This window comes from Vicugna pacos, chromosome 10 (genome assembly GCF_048564905.1).
Source record: "Vicugna pacos chromosome 10, VicPac4, whole genome shotgun sequence".
In the NCBI taxonomy this organism is placed as follows: domain Eukaryota; kingdom Metazoa; phylum Chordata; class Mammalia; order Artiodactyla; family Camelidae; genus Vicugna; species Vicugna pacos.
This window is the reverse complement of record NC_132996.1, coordinates 8,044,097-8,064,871: the sequence shown is the minus strand read 5'-3', so window position 1 is coordinate 8,064,871 and position 20,775 is coordinate 8,044,097. Positions and strand designations below refer to the sequence as shown.

Below are 20,775 nucleotides of genomic sequence, written 5' to 3'. Positions count from 1 at the left end.
TGCCTAAAATTAATGGAAGCAATGAAATTAATTTTAGGCCAATTTTGATTGATGTGATACATTAAAAATGTCCTACCTTTAGGCCTATTATATACAGTCTTCCAAATAATTGAGGAAAGCATTTTTCTTTCTGTAAAATTAAGTGGTAAATTTTAAATTCATAGTAATGTTAATAGTAGTCAGCATTGGCATTTTAACTTTCTAAATAGGAAATGGAAAATCTTATAGTTTCATTTTTTTATTTGAAAGGGTTTTATCTTTGATAGAAGAGTTATTAAAAATTTGAATTTTTATATAGTTTTTAAATATTGAAATTTTATCCAAAGATAGCACATTTTTCTAGGAAACTATGTAACTCAAGTTATAGGGAAAAACTGTACTTTAAGTTTTTAAGATAAGCAGCATGATATGAAACTTTGTATCACAGTAGAAAAATTGAATTTAACTGTGAGAAGAATGATCCTAAATCCGAGCTATTTGGATGACAGTTATTATCTCTGGACAGTGAGGAATTTATTCATCAAGTATTAGTTTCATTTTTTTCATATGTAGAGTAATACCTTTATGGCTGTTGTGCACCAATGTAATAAATGAGGTAACAGATAGAAAAATAAGGTAAATATATGAAGTATATATATATATATATATATATATATATGGTAAATTTTAAAAGGTCTATATGAAGTATATAAATGAAGTAAAGGAAATAAAATACTTACCATAGTGCCTAATAAATTGTATACATCCACTGAGTGATCATTGTTAGTGTAGTAATTAACTAGACATATAAAGATATTTCCAAGTTCCTGTGCCCAATGCAGTGAGGCCAAACAAATTGAAACATCAGAGTTTGGAGCAATTAAAGATTTACTTATGGCAGAGCCAAGCAAGGAAAATGGGTGGCTCATGCCCAAAAGACCTGAACTGCCTGATGGGTTTCAGTGAAGGGGTTTTTATAGGCAAAATCTGTGTATGGGGTGGGGAGGCTGCAGGGTGTATAACTCTCTTTTGATTGGTTGGTAGGTAGTGAGGTAGCAGGAATCTGAATCATCAGCCTTCTGGTTACAAGTCCGCTGGGGTCCACAGGCTTGTGCTTAGCCGAAATTTACCATCCTCCGGGTTGGGGCCTTAGTTCTGTTAGGAGAATCAGAGAGATTCAGAGATAGGTATCAGATTGTTATGCACATTACCCACCCCCACCCCCAGGAGGAAGCAGGATCAGGCCCATGCTACATTACTGTTTCTTTTTGCATTCCCTCACTCTCCTAATTAGTAACTGTTTGGATTTGCCCTTTGAAACGCAGGGAAGGCCAAGGAGGCTGAAAGCCTTCTTCCCACAAATAAGAAACAGGGAATACAGAAAGACTTTTACCAAGGAGGACACCACATGGTCATTCTTGGTTTCATTATTATTCTGAACTAAAAATTGTTGATATATACTTCTTTAACTTTTAGTATAAACTAAACTAAAAGCTTTAAACTAGTTTTGTATTTAAAAAAAAAGTTTTAATTGTAGTAAAATACACATAACATAGAATTTAACATCTTAACCATTTTTAAGTAAGTGTACAGTTCAGCAGTGTTAAATACAAAATCCTTAAATTATTGAAAGTTTTAAGAAATCACAAACCCTTTTCTGATTTTTTTTTTTTTTTGTATTTGTAGTAAGATGCAATATCATGGGTATGGTTTCAATTCTTAATTCCCCATTCATGGAACTTGCATTCAAACCTTTTGTTAACATTCAAGTTAGAAATGAAAATAAAACAACTATTCAGACTTAATTCAGTTACTAATGAAATATAAAAGTAAAATTGACTGTTATGTGTGTTTTTTCCCCTGAGTTTTAAAATAATACTTAAATGGTATCTTCCTAGTCCTTCATTTGACAGAGTAGGAAATCAAGGCTCTTTTGGTTAAGTAATAATATAAATATCTGGCACTAGAATTGTAGAACTATGATTTCTAGTTAAATATTCTGTCTAAAATTTTAGCACATTTTTATTTAAATAAAAAAGTTGTTCAAATGAAAATAAATTATTTTTCGTATGGTAATTTTTTTCCTTTTCTTTTCCTGTTGATTTCCCTTGTCTTTGGGAATGCTAAAAATGATTTGTTTTTGCTTTTTTGTTTTGTTTTATTTCTAAAAAGAACAAGGTAACACTTTTGTTATTTTGTTCACTAACTAAAAAACCTAAAGAAATGTATTCTATACATATATATGGGGGGAATATATATATATATTTTTTTTCTTTTTCCCTCTGAAAACATTTAGCTTTATCTAACTATAGTACTTGGATAATTATATTATGCTTGTGTCATTTATCACAGATTCATCTACCTATACTGAAATTAATGTAAGAGGCTTCTGTTTGTTGGATCAGAGCTCTAATATTGTTATTCAATCTGTGAGCTGCTACCTATCTGAATCAATAAAAGGCTGAGAGGTCCTGACAAGCTATATTTTTTCTAATATTGATCTTGATGACCAAGCTGGTGCCCTAGAGTCTAACCATTGATTTTAAGGGGAGGCCTGTCAAGTTGGAGGCCAATTTTGTGCTATTAAACAGATCAGGTCTTGTAATTAAAGAAAATGTCAGGCTGTCATATTTTACAAGAAATCATTGGGAATATTTTCACGCAGTTTTCAAGCAAATTATAAAGTATGCAGACCTGCTGGAGCCAGAACACATACACCCAACCCAGCATAAGGTTGTGCAGAAACTAAATCAATGTTCAAATGGTATATGATTCATTGGCTTTCTATTTTCCCAAGACTCGATGATTTAAGGAATAATTTATGATTCCTGGTTTAATAACATGCACTACTGCATCAACTTAAAATGCATCAAACTCTTCTGTAAGAAATTAACATCCAAATGAAAAGCTAATTTACTGTCAGGATAATGGAGAATATTCAAACCATATTCTACAGCCTTTGTTTCCTGTTTCCCTTTAGTACCAACTGTAAATCGTAACTTCCTACTCTGTTTTTATTATATATTTCCTTTATTTTTCTGTCCATTCAAGAAAGATTTACAGAGAATCTACAAATAAAGAGATGTTAAAGAGTTCATGTTAGAGTAGGAAAAAAATCAATAAACAAAAATGTCACCAGATTTTTGTAATATATGTATAGTATAAGTACTTTCAAAAGCTAAGAAGTGAGTGACTAACTTATTTAGAGAGATTTTGGGAAGTTTTTGCAAGCCATATTGAGATGAGTTTGGGTTTACCGTATTAAAACTGATAGTCTAAACATTTTTGTAAAAGCGTATGATAAAGGCTTATTAATGATTTAGAATTGATTTCTGAGGGATACTCTAAAATTAATAATAATAAAATAGAGAGCTTTTACAAATGTTACAGAAAATACTGAGATACCAAGAAGAAAGTGAACCAGGAGCACAAATGAACAAATGCCCAAGGAGGAAATACAAAATGGATACAGGCATTCAGAAAAATGTCCTTCATTATTTCTTCAGATACTAATTTTGTCTCAGTCTCTCTCCTTTCTTTCTGGAGTTTTTATCATACTTATGTTAGGACTTTAGTCTATGTGACTACATAGTATCATTTTTGTCATGTTTCTCTCATTCTTATTATTCCTTCCTAGCTTAAGTAGGGGATTTTCTATTGACCTGTCTTTAAATTTACAAACATCTGTGGCTTTGCTGAGTCCGCTGTTAAATCCATTTAATGAGTTAGTAATTCTTGATTATGTATGTTACCACTCTAAAAATAGATTTAATTTTTTATGTATTATAATTCTATGTTAAGATACTTCACCTTTCATCTGTTTTCCATATTTTCTCTTTATTGAATGTTAATCATAGTTATTTTGAAATTATTTCCTGCTAACTCCAGTATCTGGATCATTTATGGGTACGCATCTGTCACTATGTTATGACATTTTATCTGTTATTTTCTTCTGTTTCTTTAAATATCTAATTTGTTGATGCTGTTGTAACCCAGCAAGTGGACTCATTGTCTGCTGGGCAACAGAAAGACCAAATACCAGGGCAGCAGTCTTCTGCAGAGAGAAAAGGCTTTACTGCAGGATGGCTAAGCAAGGAAACAGGGGGCAAAGCTCAGATCTGTTTCTCCATCAGCTTTTGAGTGGGGCATTCATTGTGGGAGTAGGTAGTAGGAGGGTGTCAGGGCTAAGAAATGATTGGTGAAAGGGTAAAAGAATATTTCGAGATTCCTCTGTGTAGGTGCCACTGTCTTTCACTTCTCTTCATGGATCTCATGCAAATTCAGAGTAGGTGGTTTCTATGTGTTATATATGGTGAATTGTTGGCCTGTGATGTCCAAAGTTCACTGATGGGTCATTCTAGTCCCTCAATGCATCTACACAGCATTGGCTCAGAGGAAGCTGTTGGCAGGCTTTGTCCATATCAGAGGTTTTTCTGTTGTTCTGTAAGTTAAGCTCAAAAGTTTGATTCAGTCATTTACCCAGTGGGTGTGGGGCATAGTTTCACTGTTTTATTTTGTTTTGTACGTTGAGTATTGTGCTACATATTGTTGAGATCTTGAATACTGTATTCTTCCTCTAAAAAATGGTGTACTTTGTTATGGTAGGCACCTTGATGCTAAATATCCCTAGATTTTGCTTTATTAAGACTGGTCTGTATTAGTTTTTTTTTTCCTTAGACTTAAAGCATAGTTCTTATTCTTATGTCATGCTTCTACTCCAAGTTGCATGGCTTTTGGGAGGCTCCAGTGGAGAGAACAGGGTGTCCACTACAATCTGTGCATTCTGGCTGAGCCAGGAGACTAGTGTCTTCTCAACACTGGAATATCCCAGGTTCTTCACTTGTTCTCAGCTTCCCTGAAGCTGCTGCCTCTAAGAACTTCCATAGTTTTTCCCTGTTATTTTTGCAGTCCATAAATTGGCCAAGGATTCAAGAATTTCCATACAAGTGTAAGGGATTCTCTATACAAACCTCCCCTCTATTCAGGATGCTTTTCCACCAGTCACAGATACTTCTGTGGCAGCCTCAACCTGTAATATGTGCCTTCTCCATTTATCAAGATCATTACTTCTTATTTGGGCTCTGCCCCCCTACACTAAAACCCAGATGTATTTCAAGACACAGGTGAAAGTGGAAATCATTTTGAGCACTCACCTCTCAAAAAAAAAAATCCTACATTGGTTGTTGTTGAATGCCAGCAGTCCATTGTTTTTTATAATAATACTCAACAAACCATTGTTTTATATAATTCTATTCAGAAATAAATACATGGGTTAATCTCGAGGTATTGTTCTGAATGAAAGGCAAAAAATTATAGCAACTGATTCTATTATATTAAAAATACTATAAAATACAAAGTGTTCTGTAGTGTCAGAAAATGGATCAGCCATTACTTGGTAATGACGTCAGAAGGAAGGATTAGAAGGAGACTTAAAGAAACTTTTAAGGGCATTGAAAATATACATTTTCTTGGTTGAGGTGATGGACTTGGAGGGTATTATGCTAAGTGAAATAAGTCAGACAGAGAAAGAGAAATATATATGATATCATTTATATGTGGAATCTAAAAAATACAACAGATAAATGAATATAACAAAAAAAGAAGCAGACTCACGGATATAGGGAACAAACTAGTGGTCGCCACCGGGAAAGGTTTGGGGGAAGCAGTGCAAGGATTGGGAAGTGGGAGGTACAAACTATTGGGTGTAAGATAGGATGGGAGGATGAATCATACAACACAGGGAATATAGCCAATATTTTGTAATGACTTTAAATGGAAAGTAACCTTTAAAATTGTATACAAATAAAAAATAATATAATGAAACATAAAATATTTCAACTTTTAGAAACCAACTCCCAAGAAAATGTTATAAACTGTAAATATATGTGTTTTCAGAAAGACATTTATACCAGCATGATTTAAAATCTCAGAAAACTGGTTGCAAGATAAATGTCCAACAACTTAAATAATGGTATAGCCATATAATAAGTTATGATGTTAATTGTTACATTAGAAAAATTTTCATAAGATAATTTACCTATTTTGCCCTTCCTTACCCTTTTATTTGCTTTAAGTTACATCACAATTAACTTCATTTGTCAAAAGTGTATGTTTTAGTAAGTTCTGAAAAATATATACACCTGTGCAACCACCATCTTAATCAAAATATAGTATTTCTGTTAGCTGAGAAGTACTCTTGTTATACTTTCATTCAATGCTCCCTACAAATAAGCAACCACTTCCTGATTTATATCATCATAGATGAGTTTTCCCTGTTCTTCAAATTAATAAAAATGATACCATGTAGTACTTCTGCATCTTGAAATTGTCCTTACAATAATGTTTGAGATTTGTTGATTCTGTTGTTCCTATCAGAAGTCTTTATTTTTATTTGTGAAAATGTATCACAATTTGTTAATTCTCTGTTGCTTGAATTTTGTCAGACATTTTTTCTGCATCCATTACGATAAGTATATGCCTTTTTTCCTCCTTTATTCTATTGATATAATTAGTTTGATTAGTTTTAAGTAGGAAATTCATCTGGCTTTCATTCCTACTGTGCCACAATATACAATAATTTTATATGTCCTACTGTATTGTAATATACTACATTTTTATGTTTCCAGATTTGCTTTGCTAATTTTTTGTCAAAGAATTTTTTATCCATATTTTAAAGAAACATTTTATTGAAGTGTAGTTGATTTACAATGTTAGTTTCAGGTGTACAGTAGAATGATTCAGTTATACGTATACATACATATATATTTTTTCTTCTCAGATTTTTTTCCATTATATGTTATTACAAGAAACTGAATATAATTCCCTGTGCTGCATAGTAGGTCCCTGTTGTTTATCTATTTTATATATAGTAATGTATCATATTTAGGAAGATCATTTTTGTATATGTATTTTTTCTTATAATGCCATTTTCAGATTTTGGTTTCAGCTTTGTGTTGACTACATAAAATAAGTAGGGTATTGAGATACCATAGCTCTCAACTAGGGAGTCCCATTTTCTTGGCCACACCTACCAGAGCTTTTCATCTCATTGGAGGGCCTGGGGGGATGGGAAGGATGGAATGAAGGAGCAAGTCATGGCTCAGGTACCATAAACTCTGGTACTTCTAACACAGATAGAGTAGATTTCCTTGAACAAATATTTGTTAATTTGTTATGTGATCTTAGGACAATTTCCAGAGACTTAAAAGAAGTTTTTAATGATTTTCACCAACTATGGTTGTTTCACCAGGGAGAGTTCAAAGAGCTCATCACACTACCATTCTCAAGTTTTTTGCGGGGTACTCTTTTGATTAAAAACATACCATTCTTATTTTGATCTTTTCCAAAGGTATAAAAATAACCTAAACTAAACTTAAATTTATTTTTTAGTGATTCTTAAAATATAGGCCTATTCAAAAAGTCCAACTCTTGAAATCAATAGCGTTATAATTTTAGGGCAATTATACTTTATTCTCATGCTAGTTTGTTATAATTTACCATATTATTAGTTCATATAATATTCCAGTACCTTTAGTTCTCTGGCTATCCTTAAAACCCTAAAGAAAGAGTAAATATTTTCTTTTATTTTCTTCTCTTTATGTGAATTTGTTTTCTTAACCCTATTTACTCTTTAGAGATACAACTAGTTGCAGAATTCTCTTCAGACTTTATATATCTCCTAAGTCCTGTCTCTGAAGACATCACAACAGATGGCTGTTTTGTTGACTGCCACTGCCTTTCAGACAGGAGAGAAATTCCAAGGGCTACCAAATCATTCTTTGATTGTGAACAGGCCTGCATCATCTGAAATGAAGTATCAGAAATGCAGTAGAGAAAATTTGCCCCAGTGAAATTTGATTCCCAAAATAGGTAATTAACATAAATCCAGCAAACAAAAGCAAAACAAAGCAATTAAATGTTACATAATAACAGTAACATATATATCCTTTGCTTTCTCAAAAATTGCAATGGAATGGTGATATTTGAGAGCAAAAAGAGATACAATATAATGTGCCTGGATTAAAGACAGCATATATTGTTTTGAAAAATGATCCTGCCACATACTTGCACTTAGACCTGAGGAATATTATAGACTCTCCATGAGCCTTAGATTCCTTATATGTTAAATATCGTAATGATAACTTCTTTATGACTTCCTTATTTAGTTGTGAGCATTAAGTACGGATAGTGTTTCACACAATGCATACGTTTCATAAAATGCATTTTTTCTCCATATGATACTTAATAGTTTCTGTTATAACATCCTTCTTTCTCATTCAGCAGAAGGCATTATAAAATAGCTGGAAGTTAAGAAAATGGGCTCTACTCAGTCTACCTACATGAAATTATATGGTGTTGACAGATTACATAGTTTTTCTACGTAGGATTTTTGTGAGGCAAAGTTTAAATAGTGCGTGTGAAGTTTTGAGGACACTTTGCAGCATTTGGCAAGTATTCCACAATCATTATTATTATATTCTTAAAGAAATCCAGTATGATAAATGGAAAAAAAAGGAATTCAGAGAAATTAAGATATTAGTTCTAAGTCCTTCAACAATTAAGTGGCAAAAATGAAAAATGAAGATGTAATTGCAGGTCTTTTATTAAAAAGACAAGGAAACAAGATTTTAATGATTGTAGTCATCCTTATTCATGGGGAAAAAGAGTGGTTTTAGTAGAAAGAAAGCAGAAAAGAAGGAAAGGATAAAAGAACTGGAGCGCTAGAACTATTTGGAATTATACTTCATCTAATTTTCGATGGACAATCTAACCTTCCTCTCAGGTAATATCACATTATCCAAGGTTTCAAGGCTTTTTCTGGTTGTTTTTCTACTACTGTTACTTTCTCCCCAATACTTGATGCTAAGCTCAATGAATAGACATCAAATGTAAACCAAATAAGGTTTAACAATCAGCATATAGGATCACACTGGCAAAACAGTTTCATAAAATGTAGGTCATGATTCAGGAGTAAAAGCAAATTAACTTGAAATATGTAAATCCTTATGACCCATTTTCAGCTTGAATTAGTTGTAGTTTGACAGATCTTCATTTCTTTGGCTGTAAAGGTGGTCTTATTAATCTATATTCTATTTGAATCTTTAATTTCTGAGATCAACACATTCATCCACTGATTTATTCTAGACTGAAGATTTCTACAGACAGTTAAAAACGTGCTAAGAAAGTGTTAACATTGAAACAGTAGGAAAATTCTCACCTATTGAATGAGAAGACAAAGTGATTTATTATTTTATGAGGATCTTTCTTGCTTACGTGAATTTAAATGTGAAAAGTTTACCACAGAACACAGACCCTGCATGTGATATAAAGCAATCTTACTTCAACTCAAATGGTACATTTTCAAAGAAAAATTAATTTCTGATAAAAAGGATTATTCACATAAAATTAATATTCAGTAATTTTGTATTTCTTGATTGTAAAGGCCATTTAACAAAGCCCATTTAAATTGTGCTTTTAATAATCAAGACAGCTGAAAAGCAAAGCTTTGATCTAATAATTTTCATCTAGATTAGTAAATACTGAGTTTGCAAAAAGGTGCCATAATTTTATGTCATTTCAGCCTTGGTCATAACCCAGATTTTACTGACTCAATAAAGAATTTGTCTATAAGAAGATATTTTAGAATGAGTATATGCTGGGCTCCAAATAAGGAAGAATGTTGAGGACTGTTTTACTCATAGGTATCTGGGGACATGAGCCAGGAAGTAGATGTGAACCGCTATTAGCCCCAGAGTTCAGAACTAGATAATACGTGAAAGCCCTTTGACCTTGTGTAAGTGAATCTCAAGATCCAGGTAATCAACCAGTATTTTCTAAATTGAATAATGCTACTTTTGAAGGTATGCATAGCTTCTCAGTGGCATAACATATATAAAAAGTCATGTCACATAAATTTTCTAAACATTCATCTTTTTAATAAATAAAACTAATTGTTTAGCTCACAGCAAAAAAAAATGCAACAATGAATATATGTATGTTCATGTATAACTGAAAAATTATACTCTACACTGGAAATTGACACAACATTGTAAAATGACTATAACTCAATAAAAAAGGTTTTAAAAAAACCTAATTATTTGTTGCTAATTCAAGTGAAGTATGTATACATTCATGTTTTATAAAATATTTTAAACAATTGAAGTATTTTAGCAATCCAGGATTGCTCTTCTAAAAAAATTACAACTATACAGATATAGTTTGATAAAGAGTATGTACTATTAATCCACCACATGAAAAATTTGGAATTGTTTTATTCACTTTATGATCATATCATAGCATACATAGTTGGATATACAGCATTTCATCCCATATAACTACTTTCACTGGTTCTGTAGTGACTGTGTTTGTAAAGGCTAATTTTACCTTCAGCATCAAGTAGCAAGAAAGAGTACTTACTTCCAGGCAAAGAAAAGAGAAAACCCAGCTATCACTGGAGCAAGGTGGGCTGGAAATTCAAGTTAGAAGAAAAATAAATCTGAGCAATTAAATGGCACACAACCAGAAGTATATGTTAATATAACAACTACTGCTACTGCTGCTATTAACAATAGGAAGTGAAGGAGAATAGGAAAAAGAGGGAAGAGGGAGAAGGAGAAGTAAATGAGATGCAAGAGGAGGAAGAACAGAGCAGGAGGAGGGTCCAAATACAATTAAAATATCAGGAATGGTTGGACGTGGAAAGAGTATAGTGCAAAGATAAAAAAAAAAAGAGTGACTTCGTGAAAGAGATAGTATTTATTGTGTATGACAAAAAGTGGCTCATTGTAAAATGGAGGATTCTGATTCACTAGCCTGGAGTGAGCCTGAATGTCTGCATTTCTACCAGTCTCCCAGGCAATGCTGATATTGCTGTTCTGCAGGCCATACTTTGAGTAGTGAGATAATTAAGGGTAGGAAAGATGATGTCTATTCCAAGCAGACTGAAGAGTACATTTTACATCTTGGAAAAATGAAAGCATCTGGTCTGGTGAGTAGTTCAGTGAGCATAGGGTTACTATCAGATAATAAAGTTGGAAAAAAAATAGATTGTAAATAGCCAAAGGCTAAGGATTCTGAGCATTATTTTTTGGCAAAGGGACACCTATGGAAGCCTCTGTTCATAAGCATGGCACTGTAGAATGTTTGTAAGGACACAAACAGGTTTTGGTTTAAAGGACAGGACAAATTGAGGTAGTGAGAGAAAGAGGGACAGGAAGAAAATGTTAAGAGGTTACTGCTACTGGCCAAGTGAGGCAAGCCCCAGACTGAACTTTCGTATTGAGGATGGGAAAGAGGCCCAGATTTGGCACCTATTTCTGAGTTACAGTTGCAGAATATAGTAAATTACTGAGAATAGCTGGGCTAAAAAAAAAAAGATCAAGGAAAATGATGCTTTATATTTTATTTTCTTTTATTCTGCTTTTGCCAAGGAATTGCATGGATGAAAAAGCCATAGGAAAAATAGGTAATATTGAAAAAGTAAAAGTTATATGGTGCATGAAAAGAATAAGGTTGAGGGACCTATAAGATGTCCATATGGGTAAATGGATTAGACACTTAGAGGTTTGCAAGACAAATTCCAGAAATAGGCCACTGATGGCAGTAATTAGAGAGTGAAGGGGACTGCATTGATTAAACATACACTGCAAGCCAGTGAGGTTTTTTGTAATTATTTATTTTAATTAGAAGGCTACTGTCATCTTAGCAAAGCAGTTTTGATAGAATGATGTAAGTGATAGGTTTGTACCTCGTGGGAATTTGTGTACTTGTGTATATACACATAAAATATAGACTTGGGAAAGTAATGCCTATGATATTTGTCCTTTTAATTGCAAGATAAAGGGAACATTGCCATTTTTTTTTCTAGGGGGGGTCATTCTTATTTTCTGATTATGTATTCTGGTGGCAGCTGTCCCCAGAAAAAGTATCCACAAGCTTTGCTCCAACGCCAAGGGCATCCTTCTGTAAATGCTGACAAATAGGTTAGTAAATTACCATATCGCAGATTAAAGCTGATGATAACTGCAAATCATAAAGTAATTGATGATGCTGAGCAGTTTGTCAATACTCAAATCCCTGGGGAAAGGCATCTTCCCACTCCCCCTTAGCTGTTATGGCACTGTACCAAACTCAAAGGTCCTACCGCATGGCACAGGGAACTGTATTAAATACCTTGTAGTGACCTATGAAGAAAAATAATATGAAAAAGAATATGTACGTGTCTGTATGTGTAACTGAATCACCATGCTGTACACCAGACACTAACACAACGTTGTGAATAGACTATACTTCAATTAAAAAATCAAAGTTTTAGGAAAGGCAAGCTATAATAAAATTCTTCATACATTTTTGTAATAGATCCTAGAGTTTCTTAAAGACTAAGAAATCGCTTCATTGATTAAACATCTCTACCTATATCTGGATAATTTTCTCTAATGAGAACTCATAGAGTTATCAGAAGACACATTTAAGTATTGTACATCTTTCATCTATTTGGAGGAGTGTTTAAATATACTCTCTTCATGGAAGAGTAGGGTTGGGGAATTGGGGAACACATTTTAATGCAAGCTGTTTCCTCCCATGACACGTTTATGAATTACAGGAAGCTGAACCATAATATTCTAAGCACCTCAGTTAGTCTTCAGTTTTGAAATTACACTTTTAAAGAGTCAAAAAATATTTCATTCTATTGATGTGAAGCAAATCCCTCTGCTTCGATTAAGAGTAATTGGAGGAAACAGTGATAACAGAAGTCCAGCTCCAAGTGGCATATAACGAGGTGATTGCGGCTCTGGCGGCCAGCCAGACCGCCAGGCTGTTTTTCACGGGTGTTACTTTACTGACAGTGCCTTCCTGACACTTGTACCTTGACACCAGAAGCGCTAACAGCTGCAGTGCCAGTGCTAGAAAGGCAGGGAAGACCTTTTTCAGCGTTAGTTGCTCATACAGATTCTCAGCACCCTAAGAGAATAGAGCCTATAAAAACTGACTTCAGCCTGCTGTCTCCTTTGTGAAGATTTTTTGCGGTGGTGTCTGAAAAGCAGTTTTGTTCATGACATTGGACTTAGGGGAGATGAGAGTTTTTCAAGATAGAAGATGCTTGTGGTACATGTGTGACAAATGGCAGTAACAAGGGTGGTCTGGGAGTTCATGGTTTTATGAAACGGAAAATTTCAACAACCCGTTCTGTGCTTGGTTACTTGCTGCAGGCAGCCCTTTTGACCCCTCATTGAGGAAGCCAAAAAGGACTAAAGGAGAAAGATTCTAGTTTTCTTGAAGTCGGATGGTATTCTTAACTAACAGTGACAAATGTAACAGTATGACTTTTAGTGGCTGCCACTTACGACAGAGCTTCAGGCTGCCAGGAAGTGAGAAAGGTCAGGAGACAAGTGCACATACTTGAGGAAGGAGTTCGAATGATAAAAAGTGAGGTGTGGTTTTAGAGAAGTTTATTTTTGGGACTCTGCCAGTCTCTCTTGTTTTGAGGGTTACTCTTAGCACGTTGGTGTGTCACTAACATTTAGACACACTCTTGAGAACCAAGGTCCTAAAAGGCACACACTGCTATCTACTTTCAGTACTCTCAGGAAGCCACTGTGCACTGATAGCTTTTTTTTTTTTTGTATATTAAACGCTTGTCATTTTAGTGTTGCTCCCATTTTGATCTTAGAAATGGGATAAATTATTTAGCTAAACATAATTAACTGTCCATAGTTGAAAGTGCATTTAGGAGACATTGTACAACAATTAACTTATTATAAGAAAACTTTCTGTAAATGTTTTAATCATTAATACATGTGAGAAGTTTTTGTGAAAAGGCTGTATGTTTAATTTCATGATAACTCAGCAATCTTTGCTCTTTTCTGAAAAGTCCATTTTTGAAAAATTGAGTATAAAATACTATCTTTATTGATACTTCAAATATTTCATATACACAATGAAAAGATCTTTACACAGCAGAAAAATTCACAAATATAAGAGAGAGATTTGAGAGAGATAAGTAATCTATTAATAACTTAAAGGAAATAAAACTAAAGGAAACAGGAAAAGGAGATAAAAACTATGATTAAGCATAGTTTAATCACTGTGCCCATTATAAGGATTCTATTTTCTTCATGAGCAGTCTGATGTTCACAGGAGTTAAGAGAACTGTGCAACTCTGTGTAGCTCATAAGTGACTAGAATTCAGTATACCAACTCCCAATCCCAGGGTTCTTTCTAATGCAATATCCCTGAACATAACCAGAGAGCTAAGACACCAGGATATTTTTTTTTTGGCCATTATGATTCATATCCAAATGGGAACCTCAATTGGTGTTGAGGAAATATAAATCCATTAATTAAACCAGGTGGCATCACATTTTAGTAATTTCAAAAACTTTTGAAAATTAAACATATTATTAATATGATTATAATTTTGCAATTAGCTCTCAATTGAGCAGTCAGAAGGAGAGAAGCCCTGGAAAAAGAACTATGCATCATCCAAAATGTCTGCAGGGAAGTCTGCACATTTTTTCCATTTCATTGCTAATGAGTCATATTCACCTGACGCCTGCTCCCACCACTCCCCTCTGAAGAGCCAGCTGTCAGTTTCCACAGCTGAGCGGGTTTGGTACCAGACAGGTGGCAGCAGGGTGGGGAAGAAATCATGTCAGTGGGATGTAGTTAATCTGGAATTAGAATGATCCACCTGGTATCATTAAAAATTGACAGCATTTCCTAAATGGTTCACTACAATATAATCAACACTTAAATCAAAAGTTAAGGTTTTACAAATAAATGTATGTATTTGCATGACTAGGATATTGTGCTGTACACCAGAGATTGACACATTGTAACTGACTGTACTTCAATTTAAAAAAACAGGTTTTAAATATCCTTGAAAAGACAAATAAGAATATTTGGCTTTAATTGAATATTTGGGAAGTATTCTACACAATATTACATCAATGAAATCTATTTAGAAATGACAGAATTTATTTCCTCTTTATAGAAAAAGTGGATTGAATTATGTCATTCTGGATTCTGAAATTTACTCACTCCGTAATCTTCTGTGTACTGTAGGCTCTCTGGAAAAAACAAGTGGGAAGGTGGTGGAACTATTCACTGAGATGGAGAACATCAGATGGTGATGATACGGTTATTGTTACGGTTGTTGGCAGGGTTGATGAAGGGAAGCAGATATAGTTCCTGGTTTCAAATTTAGACATGTTAATTTTGTCATGAGTTTGAGAAATCCAAGGGAAAAACGGGTTATAAATTTGTCATTTTTTGGTAATAGGTGGTAGAGTGAAGTCACGATTACCTCAGAAGAGATTACAGAGATTAAAGAAAGCCAGCATGGAACGTTGATGAATTCCACACTTGAGGGTCTGACAGAGGAATATGATTCTGCTAAGGTTCAAGAAAGCAGAGTGGAATGTTGAGAATGAAGGTAGATAGTGATGGGGAAATGAATAAATGTGAGGTGTGAAAATGAAAACAGTAAGTATAGGTATCTCTTTTGAGGAATGTGCTTGTGTTGTGCAGAAGTGAAATTGGGGAAAGTTGAAAGACAATGTGGGGTTAAGAAAAGATATCTTGTGGCAACTTTCTGTCTGGGTCGGGGGGGCAGAGACATTTGGTCAGACATTATTCTGGGTGTGTCTATGAGGGTGTTTCTGAATGAGAGTGATGTTTGAATCCATAAGCTAAGTGAAAGAGATTTCACTCCCTAATATGGGTGGGTGCCAGCCAGTAACTTGAAAGCCCGAATAGAACAAACAGACTGACTTTCATCTGAGTAAGAGGGAATTCCTCTGCTCACCTGCCTTCAAATGGGAACATCAGTTTTCTCCTGCTTTCAGACCTGGACTGAAACATTGGCTCTTCATGGGTCTGGAGTCTTCCAGCCTTCAGTCTGGAACTATACCATTGGCTCATCAGGGTCTCCAGGTTCCCAGCTCCAAATCTGGGGACTTACTATTTTCCATTGTCACATTTCATGTTAGCCCAATTCCTTGTTTATATATATAGCCCTGACCAATGAGACAAACCATTTGCTACTGTCCATGGTCCATTTATATATCCTTTCTTTGGCCTATTTCTCTTCCAACAAAAATTCAGTAACCAGGTTCACTGTGCTTTGAAAGAGTTGCCCACCATGGACATCCTTCAGAATCAGTCTGTCATAGTATAGGGCTCATTTTCAGGATGTATCTACAGAGCAGATCTGTCTTTCACCCATGCTTGGCCTTTCCCTTATGAGGTCATTCCCAGCTGACCACAGGCACCCTTATGAAGGCACAGGGATGAGCTAACTGAGAGGCACTGTTGATCCAGTGATGATTGACACAAAGGTCAGGGCCACCTATACTAACAGACCTTGCATAACATTGCATAGAATTGACAGACACACTTTACAGGAATGGTGGTGTGCAAGTAAACATATGACAATGAGAACCATTGATCCAATTCAGTTACCACTCTCTGGTTCTGATCATGTCTGATCTTGGATGCAGTCTCTACATCTTTATGCAGAAGGGGTAGACCACATCAGGAGGCCCAGAGGGTATACAGAATTCAGTATTTGTGAGTGGTTTAGCCAGATGTCCCTATTACAGATCTCAGCATCCCGCTTCTTTTCAATCAAGGCTCTGACCCCGGGGTGACAGACTTGTTAAGTTTGAGAATTCAACCTTTCTGGAGCTCAGCTGCTTTTATAATTAACTCTTGGACCTAAGCTCAACTTTTTTGCCCTCTGCCTCTAAGAGATGATCATCCTTACATGCTGATTAAGAGGTGCTCTGGTTTCACTCTTTGTCTTGGTAATTAACAGTGGTGTGCTGGTAAACCAAACCAAAGCAATAAATTTGAAAAGTCCTCTAATTTACAGTGTTCACTGATTCTGTGTTTAAATAGTCCAATCTTGGCTCAGTTAAAATACTAAGGGTAGTTTGAAAACTTTCTGAGTATTTAGCAATTGACTGTTATTGCAGATGAGTTGCCTCCAGTACACCTCTGGAATCATTCTAAGCCTCTCATTGTTTTTCATGAATGAATTAATAGAATCTAACCAATTATGAAAAGAGTCAAGGTTTTTTATTCTTTGCTCTCAGTGGGTATAGTGCAATATTTAAGGATATAAAAATCAATAAATTAATTAACAAATTAACAGAAAAATGAATATTTATTCAGTTAGAACAAACATATGTTAAATGCATTTAGTTTTCTCCTCTTTCACATATGGTATAAATTATTAATGAATTGCATTATTATTTTTCTCACAGTTTTATTGAGATATGATTGGCATAAAGCACTGTATAAGTGTACAGTATACAGATTAATTGCTTGAATTATGTACATTATGAATGATTATCACATTAAGTTTATTGAACATTTATCATCTCATAGATAAAACAATAAATAAATATTAAAAATGTTTTTTTGTGATGAGAGCTCTTATGATTTACTTTCTTAAAAATGTTCATATATAATACACAACAGTGTTAATTATATTTATCATGTTGTACATTATATCGCTAGTTCTTATTTATCATTAGAAGCTTGTACTTTCTGACTGCCTTCATCCAGTTCCTCCTTTCCCTCCCCACTGCCTCCGTAACTACAAATCTGATCTCTTTTCTATTTTAAATATAATTGACTTACAACACTATGTTAGTTTCAGTTAACATGACATAGTAATTTGATATTACTATACATTTCAAAATGATCACCATGATATGTCTAGTGAAGATATGTCATCATAAAAAAATATGACATACTTAACTATATTCCCCACACAGTACTTTTCACCCACTTGGCTCATTTATTTTGTAACTGGAAATTTTTACCTCTTAATCTCCCTCACCTATTGCTTTTCTCCCCCCATACTTCTCCCCTCTAGCAGCCACTTTTTTATTCTCTGTATCTATAACTGTTCTGTATTGTTATGTTTGTTCATTTGCTTTGTTTCCACATATAACCATAATCATCTAGTATTTGTCTTTATCTGTATGACTTATCACACTTAGCATAATACCCTTTGTGTCCATCCATGTTTTTTAAAATTGCAAGATTTCATTTTTCTTTATGGCTGAGTAATATTCCATTGTATATACATATACCATATTTTCTTACATCTTCTTTATCTATTCCTCAATTGATGGAACTTAGGTTGCTTCCATACCTAGACTATTATAAATAATATTTCAATGAACAGTGTTTTCATTTTCTTCAGAGAAATACCAAGAAGTTGCTGGATCATATGGTAGTTTTAGTTTTAATTTTTTGAGGAACATCCATACTGTTTTTCATAGTCACTGCACCAATGTACCTTTCCACCAACTGTTCCTTTTTCTCTCTTCCTCATCAAATCTTGTTATCAGTTGTATTTTTTGATAATAGCCATTCTGACAGATGTGATGTGATATCTCACTGTAGTTTTGTTGTGCATTTTTATGGTAGTTAGTAATGTTGAGCACCTTTTCATGTGCCTGTTGGCCATCTGTATGTCTTCTTGGGAAAAATGTCTATTCATATTCTCTGCCCACATTTTGATCAGGTTATTTGTTTTTTTTTTTTTTAATGTTGAGTTATATGAGTTCTGTGTGTGTTTTGGATATTAACCCCTTATTGGATATATTATTTATCATTATCCTTTCCCATTCATTAGGCTGCCTTTTTTATTTTGTTAATACTTTCCTTTACTGTGCATTAGTTTTTTAGCTGATGTGGTCTCATTTATTTTTGCTTTTGTTTTCCTTGTCTGAGGAGACATAGCCAAAGGAAAAAAAGAACTTACTAAAACATATCAGAGAGTTTACAGCCTGTTGTTCTAGAAATTTTACAGTTTCCAGTCTTACATTTAAGTCTTTAATCCATTTTCATTTGTGTTTGTGTGCGTGTGTGTGTGCATGGTATAAGAGAATAGTCCATTTTCCCACAACCATTTATTGAAAAGGCTGTCTGTCTTTTTCCCACCATATATTCTAGCCTTCTTTGTTGTAGATTAATTGCCCATATAAATGTAGGTTCAGTTCTGGGCTCTTTATTTTGTTCCATTGAGCTATGTGTCTGTACCATACTGTTTTGATTACTGTTCTTTGTAGTATAGTTTGAAATCAGAGCATGTGATAATCCAGCTTTGTTCTTCTTTCTCAAGACTGTTTTAGCTGCTTACAGTATTTTTTGTTTCTACAGAAATTTTAGAATTATTTTTTCTAGTTCTGTGAGGAATGCCATTGGTCTTTTTACAGGGATTGCAATAAATTTGTAGACTGCCTTGCATAACACTTTAACAATATTAATTTTTTCACTGTATGAACATAGTATCTCTTCTGTTTGTGTCATCTTCAGATTCTTTCATTAATGTCTTAAAGTTTTCTGAGTACAGGTGTTTTACTTCCTTATGTAGATCTGTTCCTAGGTATTTTATTTCATTTGATGCAATGGTGAATCAAATTGTTTTCTTAATTTATCTTTCTGATAGTTTGTTGTTAGTGTATAGAAATGCTACAGATTTCTATATATTAATTTTGTTTCTTGCAACTTTACCAGATTTATTGATGAGTTCCAGTAGTTTTTTGGTGGTGTCTGTAGGATTTTCTATGTGTAGTGTCATGTCACTTGCAAACAGTGACAGTTTTACTTCTTCCTTTCCAGTTTGTATTCCTTTTTTTTTTTCTTGTCTGATTTCTATGGATAGAACTTTCAGTACTATGTTGAATAACACTGGTGAGAGTGGGTATCTTGTCTTGTTGTATGAATGGCATAATTATTGACAGTTTTGTCCTGACCTATTTCATTGAAATACCAGGATGAATCAGACCTCAGGATTTAGTAGTTTGGCACCTATTTTCAGTAGAATGACTAACTTGTGACAGAGGGGAGTGTTGACTGAGTATCTCATGTCTACAGGAAGTCATTTAAAAGGAAAGTTGAAATATCCAGAAAACAGAGGATGATGAACATAGGAATGCTCTGCTATTATCTATACCCATCCCAACTTGTCAAGACTTCTTTCTTTGTTAGGTGCTATGTTTCTGAGAATTCTTATACTTATCATGCATTTCTTTAATATGATTTTCTTTGTTTTTGGATTGAGTATATGTTATGTAAATGAGCATTAACTAAGTTGCAACCTAGTTATATTCAGTGCTCTGTGTGTATAATTTGACATTAATTTAAATTTCGTTGAGAAAGCTCTTACTTTAGGTTCGAAGTCTTTAAGGGTGTATAAAGAGTTATAGGAGTGGAGGAAAGAGAGATCTATCAGTGCACAACAATACTTCTAATGAGGGAAGTTGTAATAAATCTCAGAGTAGTAAGAATATAACATAGTCACATCTGCCTGGAGTTGTGAGGAAAACTTAAGAGTACTTCATACCTTAACAGGAATTTTAATATGAATGAAAATTCTTCAGGTGGTTGAGGGTAGAAAGGTCGTTTGAAGCATAAAACAGTGCTGGATTGAAGGTAGCCTATCTTGAAGTTATCATGTGGTTAATAAAATTTAAATATCAATTTAAGGCTTAGCTGTCAGTTTTTTTTCATGTTAAATGTGTTTGTTTTTGTAGTCATTGACACATTAGAAGTAGAAAACTAACAGTGGGTTCTATTAAAGGCAATTATCTTGCAAAAAACCTAATTTTTTTCAGCCTAGTAAAGGAGAGAAAAAGAGAAAAACTATAAAGAAGATATATATAAGTTGGAGATAATTTGAAATAGAGGAATTTAGGAATGTAGACGAGAAAAGGAAAATACCAGGCAATTGTATGATTTTTACAATTTTAGGCTAGTTATGAGGACTCATTTTTT

At 33.9% G+C, this 20,775-nt stretch overlaps 1 protein-coding gene and 1 long non-coding RNA gene across 6 annotated transcripts in view; one reads left to right on the top strand and one right to left on the bottom strand.

Moving 5' to 3' along the window:
* CNTN5 (contactin 5) overlaps window positions 1–20,775 on the top strand; it is a 1,006,880-nt gene that overhangs the window by 214,831 nt on the left and 771,274 nt on the right. Inside the window, exon 1 of one of the 5 annotated variants that reach the window (XM_072968928.1) lies at window positions 15,337–15,412. The exons of 2 other annotated variants lie outside the window; for them this stretch is intronic. The gene's annotated coding sequence lies outside the window, so the exon portion shown is untranslated. Of the gene's footprint in view, window positions 1–15,336; window positions 15,413–16,453; window positions 16,529–16,742; window positions 16,759–20,775 lie in introns of those variants that run through there. 2 more of the 5 variants (XM_072968926.1, XM_072968927.1) reach the window with 2 other exon arrangements.
* On the bottom strand, window positions 850–16,203 carry LOC140698632 (uncharacterized). The gene is made up of 3 exons (XR_012076404.1): window positions 15,785–16,203; window positions 15,019–15,168; window positions 850–1,134 (listed from the first exon to the last, which is right to left on the bottom strand). It is a non-coding gene; the product is annotated as an uncharacterized lncRNA (long non-coding RNA).